The sequence below is a fragment of the Rhipicephalus sanguineus genome, chromosome 6, assembly GCF_013339695.2.
Source record: "Rhipicephalus sanguineus isolate Rsan-2018 chromosome 6, BIME_Rsan_1.4, whole genome shotgun sequence".
Lineage (NCBI taxonomy): Eukaryota > Metazoa > Arthropoda > Arachnida > Ixodida > Ixodidae > Rhipicephalus > Rhipicephalus sanguineus.
This window is the reverse complement of record NC_051181.1, coordinates 124,109,463-124,129,024: the sequence shown is the minus strand read 5'-3', so window position 1 is coordinate 124,129,024 and position 19,562 is coordinate 124,109,463. Positions and strand designations below refer to the sequence as shown.

General features: G+C 47.4%; 1 protein-coding gene and 1 non-coding gene across 3 annotated transcripts in view; one reads left to right on the top strand and one right to left on the bottom strand.

Annotated features, from left to right (window-relative positions):
• The window catches only part of LOC119396334 (PR domain zinc finger protein 1), a 182,541-nt gene that overhangs the window by 11,326 nt on the left and 151,653 nt on the right, over positions 1 to 19,562 (bottom strand). The gene's annotated exons all lie outside the window — the stretch shown is intronic.
• Trnaw-cca (transfer RNA tryptophan (anticodon CCA)) lies at positions 10,704 to 10,775 on the top strand. Its single transcript has one exon. It is a non-coding gene; the product is annotated as a tRNA-Trp (tRNA).

Here is a 19,562-nt window from a genome sequence, read left to right as displayed (position 1 = left end):
ATCATGTAGTAACGAACGATAACAAGCAATAAAATATAAAGAAAACAGAGAGGAGTGGACGACCAAGTGATACACCTATATGCACCACTCCTTCTAACAAACGCATCTCTCTCCGCAACTTAGTGGCGATTGGTGTCGGTTCAAACACCTAGAGTTTTTTTGGTATAAATGTCGCTCTCCCAGAAGATAACCTAGGGCCGCTATCGCCGGCACCGAGTTCAAGGCCAAGCTGACGTCGCAACGTTGACCGACGCCACAGTAACCTCATCCCCATCGTCATCACCACCATCATCGCATCACCTCTCGCCCGCATTCTTTTTCTCCGCCCTCCTATATCTTCGTTTTTTTTCTTCGCCAATCTGAAAAACTTCTCGTCCTATTGATGGAAATCGAAGACCTGCCTCCCTATAGGGGCGGGGCACAACTCTGGTAGCCCCGTAATATAAGCGTCGGGAAAATTCGCACAATTCACATGAGCGTGAGATCTATATTGATGGTACGGAGACGTGCCTCTGTAGTTTTACCTTTCTGCAAAGAGCTACGAGAAGAACGGTAAAATACATTCAAGATAAAACCGTTTTTCCGTCATGGTACGTCGGCAAACATCTCCACAGTGATTCAAGTATCTTATTCAAGCACCACTTATGACAGGGACACGTTAAAGCAAAAAAAAAAAGCACAGGTCATGCAGCGCGCTTGCGTATTTTCCTTATTTGTCCTTGGCATAAATGATTTAGTTAGTTAATAATTAACCAAATCGCTCGATGCGAGTTTCCTCTCTAGGAAACACACACGACGCGAGAACTCGAGCGAAATCCTGTAATCTATTCAAGAAGCGGATCACAACGTCTGAAACCATGCGACTAGGTCATAGCGCGATTCAGTCAAATTCATGTTGGAGCCATTCAGTACCAGTGATACGGATACCACTGAGGGGTAAGGAGCAACGGCACATGAAGTACAACTGAATACACTTGGGCCTTGTGGTCCGAGAGTAGGCCACGCGGTACACGTTGAAGGAGGCGATCCCGCCGCGCCTACTTTCGGGAGGGAATCCGCGAGAGTTCGCAAAGTTATCATACCATCTATACAAGAGAGCGTACTCATGCCCATAGAGTACAGGTGCTCAAACACTCTTGAGTAGAGTTTCTGCTGTTTCTTAATGTTCACAATTTTTTTCCCATGCTATACTACTGAACTCGCTTATTGTGGGGAACACGCTCAAACATCAACTGGCGCAAGAACGCGTGGGGACTGAGCCAACTTGACGGGTCAGCGCCGAAGCCTTCACGACATTTACTATGCATGCGGTTCGGTTGCGAACAGACACGTATGAATGCTCTTGTATTCCTAGTAAAGGAATTAGACTTCTGAGGCTCGTACAAGATAGTCGGTATTCCGGAGGATCAGATATTAACGTGAGGCGCTCAGAAAGACTATGAGAAGAAAAATAAGGTATATAAAAAGTGCAGTCTCGTCTCACTCACAGGAGATGCAGGCTCGTCGCTGACAGATACAAAAGGGAGAGTCATTGCGAGGTATCCGCAGGTTTCTGCCGTGGAGGCTACGAATACGGCGTACGGATCATCCTGGGTCATCCTGCCGTGCGCTTCATCACCGCGCATGGTTCTTCACTTCGTAAATGACAACTTTCGTCTTCTTTTCTTTTTCCTCGCCGTTGTCCAACACACTGCTATCTCTCTCGCGGCTCGCAAAGAAGTCCCGCACCGCTACGGCGAACCGTTACTAACTTTTTTTATTCTTGTTCGCTCTTTTTTTTTACACGCGATTACGGTCTGCCTGTCTACGTGCTCCGCTAAGCTGCGTGCCCCTACCCGAGAACGGGGCAGGCGAGGAGGACACGTGTCGGGAGAGGGTATCGCAGTGCGGATGAGAGAGAGAGTACGCCGCGGTACAAGCCTGAGCTTCTCGCGCACAACTTTCACTGTCAACGCCGCACCATTATTGGTCGCTTGACGCCCGCCTTATCTCGGCCGCTCTGCCTCAGTACGTATCATTTTTTTTTTTCCTTCTTTTTGTTCGCTCTCCACAGTCTTCGTACGTGCATTTTCTCTCACTGTAGCGTTGAAGAGAGCGACACATGAAGGCTCGGATGCGCACATTCCCGAGGTGTTGGCCGGTGCAGCTTATCGTAAGCAACGGTGAAGGGAGAGGGGAAATAAAGCGTTGCAGCGTGACTGCGCAGTTCTGATTCCATTCCTACGCCAGTTTTGGTTCTATTTCCACGAACTCTTGTGACTGATGGATACACTCATTAGTATTGATATTAAAGGCGTGAGTTTGAGCGCGAGTGAGTGAACTGAGGCCAGCGTGGGACGTTGTGAGGGAATGCCGGTGTGCATGAGTCTATGTGAATGCGAACGTCAGTGAGCGAGCACCGTTGAGTGTGAGTGAATGTCAGCATGTGCATGAGGGATGTCCATGAGCGATGTCAATGAGTGATGTGCATGAGTGATGCGCATGACATGTGCATGAATGATGATGAAGTGTGACTTTGAAAAGTGTGAGTCGTAGAGTGCGCGTATGAACGAGGAGAGAGAGAGAGAGGAGGAGGAGAGCGCTTGTCGGTTCTTTTTTGTTTTCACAATGCGCAAAAGAATGTATCGCACCGCTGTATCGCGCTGTATACACTTAATCCAAGCGGTTGAAATGTAAAGCACGATACATAGTTAAACGGAACACGAAAGCAGCAGCTTACCCTTCTCTTTACCATCCCTTCAGTTTCGAGTGCGTTCGACCGGTTGTATACTTATTAACGTTTTTCCTCCCGCAGGTTGATGAAGGAAAGTGACAGGATTCGTAACAGAGCGTTCCGACTCTTGTCCTGTCATCGCCTTCATTTCTTCCTGTGCGTATACCCCTGCAAACTGCTTGAAAATAAAGTATGAGGAGAGGGGTTAGGGAGGGTGACGGGTTTGGCGGAAGCCAATGTTGTGGGATTCGTGGCTTGTCGAGGGAGTAAGGCTTGCAGGCCCTTCAACCGGAAAAGCGGAGGCCGAGGGGTAGTAAACAACAACGCGCGACACCCCACAAGCTTCCGAAACTGTCGGGGTTTCAGCCTGACGCTCTAAACTCCGGGCCAGAGAAACACCTCGAAGGCGGGGAAGAGCATGATAGGAAAGCCGCGTTTTAAACCCACGGTTCTACGCGTGATCGCGTCAAGCTTCCACTTGATCTCTGTTTCACTTCGCCGTCATATACTCATACAGCGCGCTGTGCGCCCCCTCGCGCATGCGCGTTCGCCCTCGCTGTCTGCCCCTTGTGGGTGCAATCTAGAGTGGCTCGGGGTGGAGATCCTTACTTGACTCCGGCTTATTGGAATTTAAGTGAGTTCGCACACAAACAGCCTTCGAAGCGAAGCTCCCAGACAAGGTCTCCCGGTCGCTTTGTGTTCGTGCCTCCCCCTCACCCCCTCTTTTTTGTGTGTACACAGTTTTTGCTTCCTTCTTTCTCTCTGTATACAGAGAGAAACACGAGAAGGCGCAGCATGCTCGCAAACTTGCACCCAGCGAGCACTGACGTACTTTGCTTTCACGGTCTGTCACTTCAATCTCGGTGCACCGAGCCGAGCTCCGATCTGTTCCACAGATGACGTCACCGCGCCGCCGTCCCCGGATGACAATAGTCGTGGCTGGAGGAGCGACAGCCATCTGTTTGCGCTGCGGGAAACTGGGACCCGGCGTCGCTGGCTCTCCAATCCTGACACCCCTCGGCTGCTGCAGTGTGGTGTGTGTTTCGAACTTCATATAGACGCGCCTTCCTAATCGACTGATTGAGTGAAGGCACCGTAGAATGGCTTTATTGTGTGTACCTGCAGCTTGGGAGGGCCGTTCGGCAAGTGTACCTCTCCAGCAAGCGCACCTATGCGTTGTCGCTGTGCTACGAGACGGCACAGAAAGCAGGCGTGCACAGTGTACGTAGAGGAAGCTCGTCTGGTCTGGTCTTCACTGTGGTCTTTGTGTTTGCACCGGTAATTAAAGGAGGGACGCACGCGAAGCTCCGATGGAAGCGCGGGTTCTTTGTAAACGACTGTGGGCGTTTCATTGGCAGTAGCCCGATCTTACAGACATACGGTTCGGGTCAACATCCAAAACAGTGCTTCGGATCCATGCACGATACGAGTGGCGTAATCCATTCAATACTGTACACGTCTCTGACGCGCTGCGCATACTCTGGAACAGTGGACCTGTCATCGCTAGCACCTCCTCACCCCTCATCTCACACCTCACTTCACCCCTCAGACGGCGAGTGATTGACTCTAGCCACCACACAGGAATATCATGGGCACCTGACTTGATGTCGGCTCTGAAGAAATGCTCCACTGAAGCACCTGGATTGCGAGCCTGTGAAAACCTAACCATTTTGTTGAATATTGATTGTTTCCCTCTCTCTCTTTCTCGAAGAGGGCCGCTGAGTTAGCACTCGCCAAGAAGGGTGGAACCTTAACGTTGGGCTCAACGACACTAGTTACCGTCTAGGTATGATAGGTAGAACCCTCAAGACCTTGATAGACCTTGATGGAATACAGGTGAATCGACTACGTGCCAGATTTGATGGGGCGGCAGTACTTACTAGAGAGTGTTCCGTGATTTTACGGGATCATTTCCTCCTTTTCTCTCTCTATCTCTTTCAGAGAACTAGATATATGACATTCGATTAGCGTATGATAGAGCACTCACCGAAAAATGCCCGGAGAAATTGTCCTTACACTTTATAATGAGCACCGTTATTGGCCACCACAGATGCCATAAACACGCACGCGATAAAAACGACACGCCTGTCAACTAGAAGGGGAATTGTTCGAGGGGCTCGTTTCTTTGCTAGTTATAACCAATGAAATCAACAGACAATTGAGCCAAGGAAAGCATAGGAGACGTTACGACGTTACTCGTTGTTTTCAACTGTAATCATGAATCATTACGCTACAGTTAAAGAAAACAAAACAAATAATGTCCCCGATGCTTTACCTGGCTTAAACATCTGTCGGTTTCATTGATTACGGCTGTCCACTGCCCCGCGTAGAAAGAGGATAGCCTCTCGGAGAGCATAACAGAACACGGCGCACGCGTGCCGTCGGTGTTTATAAGCACGCGCTGCAGTGCGAAGCGAGGCTTTCTCCCGTTCTTGGAAAAAAGCCACGCGCTGCTTGCATTGCAGCAGCGGTACTTGGCAGGAACGGCAGGCATATAACAAAACAAAGCAAAGCAAAAGTACATAGACACTTCACAGAGCAGGGCAGCGAGCTTTCAAGCATGGAAGTTGGAAGTGGAGAGAGGGAGAGGCATTTGCCGCTACTTCGCTATCGTCTAATGACCACCGCGTCTATCATATCACGCGCGGTGGATCATGGGAAGAAAGAGAGAGAATACGAGAAAGGGAGGTTTGCGACTGCAGCATCAGTGGCGGCGGCGGCGCTGCGGAGGGGACGTCGACGTCGCGTTTGCGTCTGGAATTGTTCGCTTTAATGCCCTTTTATCGGTGAGGGTGAGAACGCCACTGGCGACCGAGCCGCCGACCGCGGTTCCTTGTCGTACGTCGCTTCCACGAGGTTCAAGGCTGCGGGAGGGAGTGGGGGGGCAGTGCGCGAGTCCTAGCTGTCGTATAAGCGTGTATGACGACGCGAAGCACGACCGCTCGCACCCCCTCAACCTCCTCCGCGATCGTGTTTCCTTCTCAGGAGTTAACGCGCTACGCGCTGCTTACGCAATCTGCAACCCGCCGCGTGCAAGAAGCGTTCAGGCTTTAAGAAGAAGCCGCTGTCGAACGGCCGTGACACCGCTGGTGGCCGTCTTATAACCTATAACGCGACGTTGACCTATACTTGCTGTGAGATTCTCACCAAGGTGAAAACAGATATGAGAGAAAACCGGTTCAAAACCAAGATTGAAGGAAGAAAGGAAGGGTTCTGAGACCGAGCTGAAACATTGTATTTGAAACTGAGGGTGGGGCTAAATGAAAGAGGAAGCTAGCCAATGAGAGCAAGACCCGTCAACGGTGACGCGGGTTGCGACTTTTTTCTCTAAATTTACGAAATTATAGCTTCATACATCGAGTGAAATTCGCGATAAGCCCCTTTACACTGCCATGAGTAAAAACCGGACGTTTGTTTGGCTGATATGCCAGAGGCTACTCTCCTTATGTTCGAACTCTCAAGTCATTAGGATGACTAAGTGTGCTCATCATCTCCGACATAGAAATGTCTACTGTGCAGTACGAAAGTCCGACTGCCCCGTATCCAGTTCCTATATCCCCAGCAACCATGCCCTCTACAGACCTTGGTTGATTATAACCTTATTGAATTAACCTAGCACAATTGTCTTTTCCATTTACCCAATTTTATCATTCGCTGCACGTAACTACATTGACCTCGTGTAGTATCTGATTTGGTGCGCTCGTACGACCCTCGCAAGCTGGTTATTTGTAGTACGCATCTGATGTCCCGTTCAAATCCACTCCTACGTCTATATTTCATTTTCTTTCTTGAAAACGCAGGTTAACGATGCGCCCGTTCTGACTTATGCTCTGACATTTGTTTGACTTCATCCGCACACATAACGTGTTGGTTTTTCAGACGAATCTGTTATTCCATTGATTTTCATGCTCCCTGTCTCTGGGTGTGAGCTTGGGTGTGACAAGGCAGTCATTTCTCTGTAGCCGTCAATGAGGTACAAACGAAGGAATCTGAAACAACATAGTTATCTCCTTATGTGCGCTGTTTCATTATATGCGGTTCGCTCACTATCGCTCATCTTTTCAATATACACATTGGGTAACTTAGTCTGGTTAACCTTTCATGTCTGCAAATATTTTTGTATTTACTTTTCTATTTGGCAATGCCCCGCTACTGATTGGGAGCTATGTGCGGCAGTTTAGGCTGGTGGTGTCGTGAGAACATGGATTTGAAATGCCTGCATGAGTTCGTCCGGGTCGTGTTTGTAACATAAAAAATATCTGAATAAGCGTGCCGTCAATCGTTCTTTATCCTAATCAGATATGCGAATTCCTGTGCATGCAGATCTTTTATTTTTAGATAGATTTAAATAGATAAAGTATAAAGCACAAAAAGGAAAATCTGTATCGATCGTTTTAATACCAGCTCTACAGAGAAAACAATGCTACATTGTCACGCGGTCAATACTTAAAGCTATCAAATGCAAAGCCCGAGCGCATTGCTCCCAAGCCGCGCTGAGCACAGATCAGCGGCACAAGCCGCTTAGTTGCGCAGCTCAGCACATTCATCGGCCCGCTTGTCGCTTATGAACTCGGCACGATGATTTATTTGAATATCGTTTGTTTTTTGTTCTGTAGAAAATTACCGTATACACGCGTACGTACTCGAGCGTGCATGTGACCTCTACATACCCCCGACGGACTTTGTACAAGTGATTGCATTGTTACAGTTACAACATTGTGCGGCTAGCCAAATAAAAAGTTATTCAACACCTGCAAGAAAACCGGACCACGACCACGTCTGGTGGTTAGTTACTCCGCACTGAGAAGGATGGAATGAAGACTATTCGAGCAGAATAGAAGAACAATTCGCAGCATGCGCACCCACCCACGCATAAGCGTTTATAAGGACACAGAAAGCGCAACAATTAAATGAAAGCACGAGGGACGTCCCTATAGCCATGAGCACGAAGATTAGGCGAAGCTGACGGTCAACCATGAGCAAACAGCTTCACGAAGACCAGAAACAGGATACGAACACAATACAGCGCTTGTGCTAGTAGAAACTCACAGGGTCCCTTATGCACACACCTAAGACGACTGGAAGGCGAAAGCCATCTTCTTTTTCCTCTCAGCCGATGTACTGTTCCTGCGCTGCCACCCTCTGAAAACTTTCTGCACCTAATGTGGTTTTGCATTGCCTCCAGGATCGGAGGCACCTCACTTGCATGGTTTTCACTGCCTCGGTGATCGGCCCACCGTTGACCAAGCTAAGATGCATGTGATGACGTCACCATGTGACGTCATTTATGGTGACGTCATTGTGGCGAAAAAAATTTGGCGATCTGTGGCGTCATACGGTGACGCCATCACGTGATGATGATTTTTTGCATCACACCTGTGGACGTGACGAGAGACGCCGACGCGCGACGCCAGCCAATTTTCACGTTTGATGAGGCATCTAAGGCTTTCGCCTTAATTATAACTTCTGGGGTTTTACCTAGCGAAACCACGATATAATTATGAGTCACGGAGTATTGAAGGGCACCGGAAATCTCGACCATCTGGTGTTCGTTAACGCGCAGTGACATCGCAGATTACATGAGCCTATAGCATTTCGTCTCCATCGAAAAGCGACCGCCGCGGCCGGGATCGAGCCTGCGACTTTCGAGTCAACAGCTGATCACCGTAACCACTGTAACACCGAGGCGGACGTGCTCGTGCTCATGTCTTCAAGTTCTTTTTTTTTTGTCCCTGTGAGGCTGTTGCGCTTCAAACGTATTCCAAGCTAGCCCAAATTTGATTTGTCGTGAAGCAAAGTTCAGTAGGAAATTCGATGTACGCAATACAACACAGCCGCGAAGGATAATGTTAGCTTGATATTTTGTTCATCGCCGCGCCATAAAGGCGTTGCCCCCCTCCACCTCTTTCACTCTCCGTTGCGGGGGCATCGGTCTCTGCCAAGGCCCCCGTCGGAGCCTTATCGCCACTCGGGACATCATCCAACTGCCAATGACCAACAATGCGGTCAAGCCGTTTGTGTCACCCGCGGCCGGTAATTGTTGCTAGGTGCGAATGCGCTCCTCGAGCGAACTTTTTTTCTTTCTGTGCCTGCATCGCTTCACCCCTTCCACATGTATCTCTATTTCGCTCCCTCTCTCTCCCAAGCCACCTCTGCACTCTAGAAGTGTCAGCGGCCAGCTCCATTTATCCGTCTAATCTATCAGCCGTAGACGTGTGAACATGGGGCACGTGTTGCGTTAATACCTCCGAACTTACGCGCGATTATCATCCCCCTGTTGGCCGCTTTAGTAAGCAAGATAGTCAACGTCGAGAAGCCCGCATATATACGTGCTTGTACAGTTGTTGTCGAGCTCACGGTTCCGTGGCAGATCGAGAAAGCGTGCCTGCGGTGAAAGGATATTTCTCCGTCTTTAGCAATATCTCCTTAGACGTTCATTTTTTCTAAACAGTATCTTCTATGCTAAACTATAAACGGTACGAATGAATAGCGTAATGGAGTGGTTATAGCATACCGCCAGTGTATTAGAGCGACTAAAAAGCACGGCCTCGCGAGTCCGTCCGCAGTGTGCAGGCACTCCGTTTCAACTAACAGCGCACGCACGCGCACTACGATTTCAGCGAAGACAATTTGCTTCATATCTGTTTCACGTACACGCAAATTTGAATATCATTCTTCATATTCCTTTACAGTCGGTATAGGCCTATAAAAGCTTTATAGGCGCAGACGCGTCGCAAGCATGCTAATATCGTTTTCAGGGCGCTGTTCTAGTAATTAGCAGTGAAGCGTATACAGCTTCGGAGCTATATCACCGGCGCCACACGCACGCGCATCACATTCCGACAACGGGGCACGCGTAGCGCACGCCGATGACACTTTGCCGCCGCCTGTATATCCTGAACCACGCACGTAGCGAAAGTCGACGCTGATACGAAGTAGCAGGGCGGACAAGGGCCACGGCGCCTCTCTCTCTCTCTCTCTCCTCTCTCCCTCTCTCACTGTTGTAATCGCTGCGCTGCGGACGGCGCGTGTGAACGCACGATAATCGAGGGCTGTGGGACACCAGGGCAACACCGCGTGCAGCGCGTACACACTATACTACGGTACGCCGCAGTTAACGGTACAGTGCACGTAACCTGATGTACTGATGTGACTCCGAGACTCGGACTTGTATCCTCACAACGTGCTCCGAAAGCTCCTGCTCAACAAAATAACGAGAAAGAATTAACCAGTTCAAAAGGATCTTCGCCAAAATTTATTGACGTCACGGCGAGCTGTTGCAGAAACTTCGCCGCCCGGTTTATCTATCGTTTCGGGGTATTTTCCGGCATGTCAAGCCTTCTAACGCAGGACTATAGTGTACTAGAATAATTTCTGAATTATTCTAGTACACTATACACAAAGCCCTCTTCCAACGACCTCCAACAACCTTTGCTCAACACGCCGTTTCAACTTCACGCTTTATAGGCGTATGGCCCGACAAATAAGATCGCCAGCCATTTCGTTCTTTCCTATTACGGTGAAAGTGAGTTTCCCGCGCAGTTTAATAACGAAGCCTTTTACTTCTTCTTCTTTCGGACCTATCTGAAAACATCAGCAGCACAGCAACAAGCATTATTGTCTTTGTGTGTTATGCTAGATAAGTGTGCTAGTGTGCCCAGGGACTAAGTTCGCTAAACGTTTTGCGAAGTAGGCGTTTAGGGGTGGCTTTACTACTCGCATACGCAAACACATGCGGCTAGCCTGTTTTCGCGACAAATCAACAGCGACGTTTGCGGACGAAGCGAAAAAAAAAAAAAAGAAGTCGCAAAAGCAAGCGGGTTTCAGGGTCTAGAGCAGTGTCGCCAACGTTATCAGTTCCCAGAAAAGAACAGTTTATCTACGCAAACAAGAGAAAAAAAAAGAAAAGATAGCTCAACACGCAAATAGCGGCAAGCCTTGATAGCTGCTTCGACAATGCAACAAGCTGTTTAGAACACTCAGACAGTGGGACTCGGTGGCGCAACGGTAGCGCGTCTGACTCCAGATCAGAAGGTTGCGTGTTCGAATCACGTCCGGGTCAAAGTTTTTTTTTTTACGCACTACTTCCCTTCTTTTTTTTCGAATTTGGATCGACACATTCGCAAATAATCGTCTACTTTTTTTTTTTTACTAATATTCTCACCGTTTTTTTAGGACAACACAGTATTGCGCCCGGCTCCTCTGCGGGTTCTCTCGAAGACAATGTCTTTTGTATGACCCTTCTATCCGCATACTCTGAGGTGCATGACGATTCCTGGCCGAGTTCAATCACCGTATTCACTTACGTACTACTATTACTGGTGAGCGTTGACTATCGCGTGTGATTACTGGCTATAGTGCTGGCTGAATGATGGCTGATGGTAGGTATACCGTTGGCTATCCGCTGTTGAAAGGGCAACACTATCTTCATTCAGTCTCTATCCAACGACTGGCTTGTCCACCAAACTTTTTACCAACTCGAACGGGAACTAATAATAATAATAATAATAATAATAATAATAATAATAATAATAATAATAATAATAATAATAATAATAATAATAATAATAATAATAATAATAATTGTTGGGGTTTAACGTCGCGAAACCACGATATGATTTAAGAGGGACGCCGTAGTCGAGGGCTCCGGAAACTTCCACCACCTGGGGTTCTTTAACGTGCACGGCCTCAAAGATTTTCCCCTCCACTGCAAATGCGGCCGCCGCGGCCGGGATTCGATCCCGCGATTGAACGGGAACGGACGAATCGGTCTAGAAAGAAAAGAAAGAGAAAAAGGAAGAAAAGGAAAGCGTAATTTTAAGCATCAAATATATGCGACCGACGCAAGCTTCAGCGTAGAGATTTTAGCCTGAAACTAACGCTTCTACGAGGGGGCTAGTCTATGTCAAGCAGAAACCGGGGCAATTGAAACAAGACGTCTTTTTTGTAAAGTACTTCATGTGTTCTTGACGAACCATCGGCTCGAGTCTGAGACTGCCTGGCGATGCTTCGGGATAAAGATCCAGACTAAGGCTACTGGATATTCTGTACAGCAACCGCAGCCGAACACGCCAGCCTAAGAACGCAGGCTGATGTTCCAGTATGTAGGCTAAGGCTGAACCCTGGGACTTTCTTTCTTTCTTTCTGTCTTTCTTTCTTTGTTTCTTTCTTTCTTTCTTTCTTTCTTTCTTTCTTTCTTTTAAGGAGGAGGGCTTCGCCTTTACTTTGAGAACCTGACATTCTTTGAAAGTAAACCCAAAATGCGGTACAACAGGCTCTTTTTTCCCTTATTTATCTTTTTTTTCGCTGCGTGAATTCGAACAAGCGACCTATTTCATACTCAGCTACATAAGGTAACACGTAACACTTGCGAGAAATCCTGTGGGAAATGGAACCCTTTGCTCCCCACCCCCCACTCCACCCCTAATTACTGCCACACGAACAGTCAAAATCGCCACCAGAAAGAAAGGCATTAGATAATAGAAACGGGGTCTCATACTTGCAGCCGCTCCCATATCCGTGCCGGAGGATCGCGATTAGCGTCAATTAGCGTATCGTATGTATAAGTCCATCGACGTTCCCAGCTACGATCCCAGCTATACGTTGTTATAGTTAGTATCCAAGTTTTCGGTATCAGGTATAATTACCATGTAATGAAAGCGGGAGCTATCGTTTATGCATTCGTACAGCGCCTCGCGCTGATTCGTATCATCGTTAATTGAGCGAGAACACGCCGTAGCACGGGAGAATACCGGCGGCGTCATCTCATCGTTCATAATCGTGCGTCGCGCCCTCTCGGTGCGCGCGTCAGGTCGTTGCCGGAGGGTAAGCGAGTTGTTGCAGGCCGTCTCTCTCTCTCTCTATCTCTTAATTCTTTCCTTTTTTTATGTCTCCCGTGGTTTGCAACGAGGCCAGGGGTATCAACCCCTTGAGTAGCATCGTCGCTAACTGAGAACGGCTTCGAAAGTGCTTCGATCCAAGCTTCGGCAATTGTCTTGTGTGAGCGGCACGGACACTCGGCGTGGCTTCAGTGCGGTCTGTGGAATCTCGTCGTTGCGATCTTCGCGGTAACCCGAGAACGAAACGTATCGTGCGGAAACCGTATTATCCGGAGCAATTAAGTTCCGGGAAGTGCGAGAAATAGGCGCATTACTCGCGCTGACAAACCCAGCAGCAAAGGTTCGTGCGGTATTCGAGTGACGCTGCTCCGTATAAGACATTATGTGGAGCAGCGTCATTCAACGCCTCACGAACCGCAGTCAACGCACTTTTGTTCTGAAACTGCATTGTAAAAGCTAGTGAGTTTGTGTACATTTTTTTTCTTTTGACAATGTTCGTAAATAAGTGCTTCTGTCACATAAAAAAAAAATATGGACGCGACCCTAATTTTTGACTTAGGAGTCTAGTTGTGGCACTCACACCTCGGCATTCGTGTGCCCTGGAGTATTCATTGGGTTAATTTTGCGTTTCGTCGCACTGCCGAAAACGGATCTCTGAGGCTACGTAGAAGGAAGCGCGTGGTTGAGATCGGCTCCGCTAGGTGCCGCGACGATCCCAGCTGCTCCAAGAAAACCACCTGGGTTTCAAATGAACTCATTCAATTAGGTTTTATTAATTGGCCGATATCTTAGGTAAACATGTACTCCGATATCATATGTATGTTGAACCAGAGCTTTCTATTTCGTACCAATTTTGTTTTAAAAGACTTCGGAAAACCGGAAGTGCTCGACCGGAAGCACTTGGAAGGCAAACAGGAGTGTCACTCTTTGCTCGTACCGCTAAAAAAAAGAAAGAGAACAGGAAGCTGCCGTTTTCTCGCCCAAGTGGACATTTCCGACGACGCCCCTAACCACTGCGGCAATAGGTGAAAAACGCAATAGCATTAGACCAAATACGTCTTGCAGGGGCTTCGACAAATCTGCTCCACTCCGAGCGCAGCACACCTGAATCTGCATTAAAGGCATTGTTCGTCGAGACTGCGCGCATTTGTTGACGTGAGACAAGCCAAAAGAAAAAAAAAATACACCACAAAGTGGAATAAAAAGAAGTGGCCACGTATCTGCGTGCTTCGCTGCAAATGTCGTCGAAAGACGATAGTCTTCTGCCGGCAGTACTACATGAGTCCTGGTCTCATCCGCGGCCACCCGTGATGCTGTTCCCAGGGCCACTGCCAGGTGGCAGCATCATATCGTCGACAGAGGGCTTTTTCGTGCATAGCGTCGAATTTTCAGTGCAGTCTAAGAAACACTAGGGTCTTTAGAATTACGTATCTATGTATTTTCTAGTAAAGGAACACACCACCTAATACTTACGTATTGATGTTGCGCCTCAGATATGCGTAATATTTGCTTTTTGATCGACAATGTTCACAAGTATGCACGCTGCTACCAGTTCAAGATGGCTTGGCCTTCAGCAAGTGCTTAAGCTTTGGCCGGATGGCGGAATCGTGTGACATACATACATACATACATACATACATACATACATACATACATACATACATACATACATACATACATACATACATACATACATACATACAGACAGACAGACAGACCAAAATTTCTCCTTTCAAGTATCCCAAGAAAGACTATCGTCTTTAAATAAAAGTACAGTATGAGAACGTGTCTTATTGTTACGTGTTTTGTAAGTATGACGCTTACTTCTAACGTATTTGATGTAGAACGGTGCGCACTTAATTTTCAGCCTTTAACTCATCACTGCGCATGGCACGGACACGAGAAACTTGGAGAGAGAGAGAGATAGAAAGAGAGAGAGTAGGAGAATAAGACTGTGGCTGGATGAAAGGCCCACAAGGTAAGCACCCCGTATGCGAGAAAGGCCAGCGATCCCATGAATGATATAGGCGCACGTAAACGGCCCCCACGGATTGACACACCCACTTGTATAGTTGTAAGCGCGTGCGAGTTGATTACGGCACAGTGGCCGCTGAAGGATGTGACCTCCGCTGATACGACGCCGGGCAACCACCGTGCGAATACTCATGACGAGGTACACGTGCGCGTGGAAACGGTGAGCCTGCTCACTTAAATTTACATCGAGAACATATTTCTTAACGTTATGTTGGCTTCAATGACATAAAAACAACACAGGCTATGGTGCGCCAGCCACATGATTTTTTAATGGTAGTACAACAAATTAGGGTGTGATACGCAAATGCATGACAAAAAGAGGACAAAATGACTTCAGTCATAAGTATATCATTAATAACAAAGGAATTAAATGGTGACAGTAATGTTGCGTAAGCATGTTACGGCGTTAACGTGTTGTCGCGATGTGGCCCTATATCTGCATTTACGCCAAAATATCCGTAACTAACTAACTAACTAACTAACTAACTAACTAACTAACTAACTAACTAACTAACTAACTAACTAACTAACTAACTAACTAACTAACTAACTAACTAACTAACTAACTAACTAACTAACTAACTAACTAACTAACTAACTAACTAACTAACTAACTATACTATACTATCAAGCCAAGCATGTAAATATCTAACCGACTAAATAAGATCGACACCTTTTCGAAGCACCGATTTATCCTCGTATATAGTTACCAGCGCAGCTACAACTACATAAATGCAGATAACAAACTTAAACGCGTATGGCACAAGTCTGATTTTTTTCGTACCGTAGATGTTATGGACGGTATATTCAGACGTGCAAGTTGAATACTGTAGCCAATTATTTTCTTTTTATATACTTGAAAGTTCGCACGAGTGGCGCACCTAACTTCACTGGCAGGGCGTGAAAAGCGCCGTACTAACATCGCTTTCGAGGCATTATATTCCGTCTCGAATAACAATGAAGCCAAACAATCGGAGCGCAGGTTCAACGATCTAACCTGACAGTAGGATTGCTAACACTTAAACGTCACGCATCGCGTTCCAGTATGCTCGATCTCTCTCGCCATTGTTTTTATCGCTGACTGCGCTGAATTGCGCGGTCCGTGACCGATGTGCGCTAGAAATGTCGATTGATAAGCGCCCACGTGATTCGACGCACCCCGCTTAAAGCCCAAAGAGATGAACTGAGACTTGCCCGCGCGCGTCAGCTACTGGAGACGAATGGTGAAACTGCGTAGAACGAAAACAAGATCGATTGGTACTGTGTGATGCTGTTCACAGTATCCACAATAATAATAATAATAATAATAATAATAATAATAATAATAATAATAATAATAATAATAATAATAATAATAATAATAATAATAATAATAATAATATCCGGGGTTGTACGTGCCAAAATTACGATATGGTTATGAGGCACGCCGCAGTGGAGGGCTCCGGAAATTGCGACCATCTCGTGTTCTTTAACGTGCACTGACATCGCATAGTACACAGGACTCTAGCATTTCGCTTCCGTCGAATTATTTCAGTGCTATTGCAAATCACTGCCACGCGTGTACTGCCAAGTTGCTTAACATAAGTAATGATGTAATTCGCCTCAACATCATGATTATGATTAGTTTATCACATTACTTAAGTCGAGAAGCTTCTTTGCACTTGGCACACAGTACCATGATAAGTTAACCAACCAATCGCAAGCAGCCGATGCGTACTCTGCGTTGTCGGTAGAATCTTGCAGCAGACTAGCTCGTTGATCGCAATGCTTTTCCGTTTTATTTTTCTGTTTTCAGAAAACGAGCTCAGTACTGAGAACCTGGCTTTTTTTCTCAATCCGAGAATCCGGACGCCATTGCCGGATCGTTCTCTAATCCTCAGTTCAATTTTTTTTCCAGTTCAGCGGCGAGTCGTACGAGCAACTTCTTGTTTTACTAATGACACATTTTCGATTCGGTGTAGCAAGGGCGCTCGCTGATTGCAGTACCTACGTTCCGCAAACCTGTACACCGAGTAGCACCTTCTCGAGTATGACTAATCGAGCGCCACGATCTCAACACTGCCGACTGAACACCTTTAGGTCGAACAAGTTACTATGTATATACATACCAATGCGGAAGAAAAATAAAGAAGAAAAAAAAACCTGAAAGCTCGAAAGGCTTTCCGTGTCTCCCACACTTCTTTTTTATCTTTCTCTGTTACGAGAGCGTTGCATCACCGTTGACCAGCTAAGCGAAATGCTAGCACGCGGATACGACGATAAAGGCCACCTGCATCTTGTCGAAGCGGTATAGCTGGCGCAAGCACGGTGGCAGTGAAACGAAGTGACGTGTGGTCTCATTATGTGCACAGCCTCGGTATCAGAGACTTGATCGATGACGCCGCTGTTCTTCAATGGTCAACGGGACAAAAAGAAAATTAAGCGTCCGAAAGGACCTTCGCTTCACCGGCGAGACTTGGATGTGCGAAAGCCAATGTGTCTATCCAGTACAAAGAACGCAGTGCAGCAGAGCCTACACGAACGGAAAGCTGTAAAGCCAGAAGAAGAGGAAGAAAGAGAGAGAGAGAGATGCTGTCCTTAGTGAAAGCTGGAGAGCGTGAGAAAGGGAAAATGCGAAGGAGAGGAAAGTACAGTCATCTAGTATAGTATAGTATAGTATAGTATAGTATAGTATAGTATAGTATAGTATAGTATAGTATAGTATAGTATAGTATAGTACAGTACAGTAGAGTAGGGTATAGTCAACTTAATCCAGGTTGCTACCCTACGCGTGGAAAAGGGGCATGGGGGTATAAGAGAGAGAGAACAGACATTAGTCTAGATGAATCACAAGAATGGTGTAACGCATCCACGGTCGGTAACAAGTCAGTCGCCCTCGGTTATTGCGGAAGGACACGTAGGGCTTTCTGAGCCGATGAGCTGTGAGGCAAGGCTCGCAAGATCGGCAGGGAATGAAACTCCAGGTACTCGGGGAAAGGTACGACGAATGTTTACGCAGTCTTTAGACAAACACACGGGCGAGTGGCCAGCACTAATTTACGGGCATGCGCACTGCTCACAAGGTCTCGTTAAGACCCGCCGTAGTTCGTCTATTTCCGGCCTCTGATCACACTCCGCTCGATTCCGACAGAAAGTAAGCTTTACGGAAATATCAGTGGCATACTATGGGCAAGAGGCAGCCACTTTCCTCGTCGAAAACATCCTGCAGCCTGATCTCGTTACTTGTTAGCTGACACGAGTACTATGGCCTTCACTGCGATGCACGAAGTTGCTGAGGCGAAGTAGACGCGTAAGCGGTAACCATACAGAACAGGTGAGCATAACGCTATATAATATGCGCCTGTTGAATTGCTGCATCGTCTGTATACACTTCTACACGTACGTGTGTACAGGCGGGCGCCTGTACGCAGAGTCGATGGATGCGTGCACGATACATACAAAGAAACGCACACGAAGTGATGCAGGACGAAAGACGGGCATCGTGCCAGGAACCTTTTTCTTACTGGGGCGCGCGCGATCACCTTCGGTAATTGATGGCCCCCCCGCGATTCACAAATGTACGAGGGGGGTGGGGGTGGCTTTTCGCCTCCTTTTGTTTTGCTTGTGCCTTGCTCGCTTTCTCTGTCGGTGTTTCAATCTTTAGCTCGCGCTCTCTCTTTCGCCGTTCTCCCCGACGTGACTGCATGCGTGAAGCCGCCCTTTCGATTCTTGCTCCTTTTTTTTTACTGAGCGCCATTTCGTTATCATTGAAAAACTCGGTCTCCCTCCTCCCTGCAAGGTCGCAGACTGGCGCCACGGCGTCAACCTCGGCAGCAGTCGGCGGCGGCGTCCGTTTTTTGGCAACGGTCACCATATGCAGATTGCCTCGAGAACTTTTTCCTTCCAAGCAGCCAGCAACCATATACGCGCTCTGGGCCTAACAGGCCGAGGCTTCGCTTCACAGAAGGGCGCTGAGTCCATCCTTGGAGGCTTGGGGGACGCGACGGCCGGCCGGGCTATCGAAACAGCTTTGCCCACGAAACCTGTCGAGTGACGAGATCCGCTCAGCACGATACGACACGATGCGATACGATCGAAAGCGGCTATGAGATTGTCGCCTCTGCCTTGTCGTCGTATTTCTCCTATGTTGTAATTGTCGAATCGGATACGATTTCATCGTGAAGAGGAAGGGGGGGGGGGGGGAGGTGGTGAAGAAATGGTGTCAGGGCCGGACTTGGAGCGTGTTTCACGTAACGTAAGCGAACGAACGAAAATGTGATAGAAATGGTGCAAACTGTACATTTGCATGTATACATGTCGCAATCAATCACCTGTTGTGCAGCCTGGGACAAACTTGTAGCCACGAGAAGCCAGTCTTAATTGTATTCCGCATCTGAACAATTTTACCAGCGACAGGTACGTTACAAGGCGAAAAATATTTTTTTTTAATGTAGCACAGGCAGGCAGAACGCAATAAATAGCTGGAAGCCGGTTTCAAAAATTACAGAGTGTTTAATGCAGAAGAAAGCGTAACACGGTATGTAAGCGTAACACTATCCATAACAATACCTAACCAAGGAGTTCTACATACAAGGCGTTGTCGTAACAAATAACACACACACACGCACACACACACACACACACACACACACACACACGCACGCACACACACACACACACACACACACACACACACACACACACACACACACACACACACACACACACATTTTGACCGCGTTCAGCAGGAATTCAGAATAACAGCAATAGTATCAGTTAACAGGCTTCGTTGTTTTAACGGTTAATTTCACTTCATCGCATCATTTTGCTCATTTAAATATTCACACAAGATAAGCTACGAAGAGACCGACGACATGTAAATATATCTGCACTTTAACGCTATCCAGCTCCCACAATCGTCACAATACATCTTTCGGCGTTATGTCAGAAGAAGGCCTTACAAGCGATACCAGGTTTCCTGAGATCTACTGGCCTGT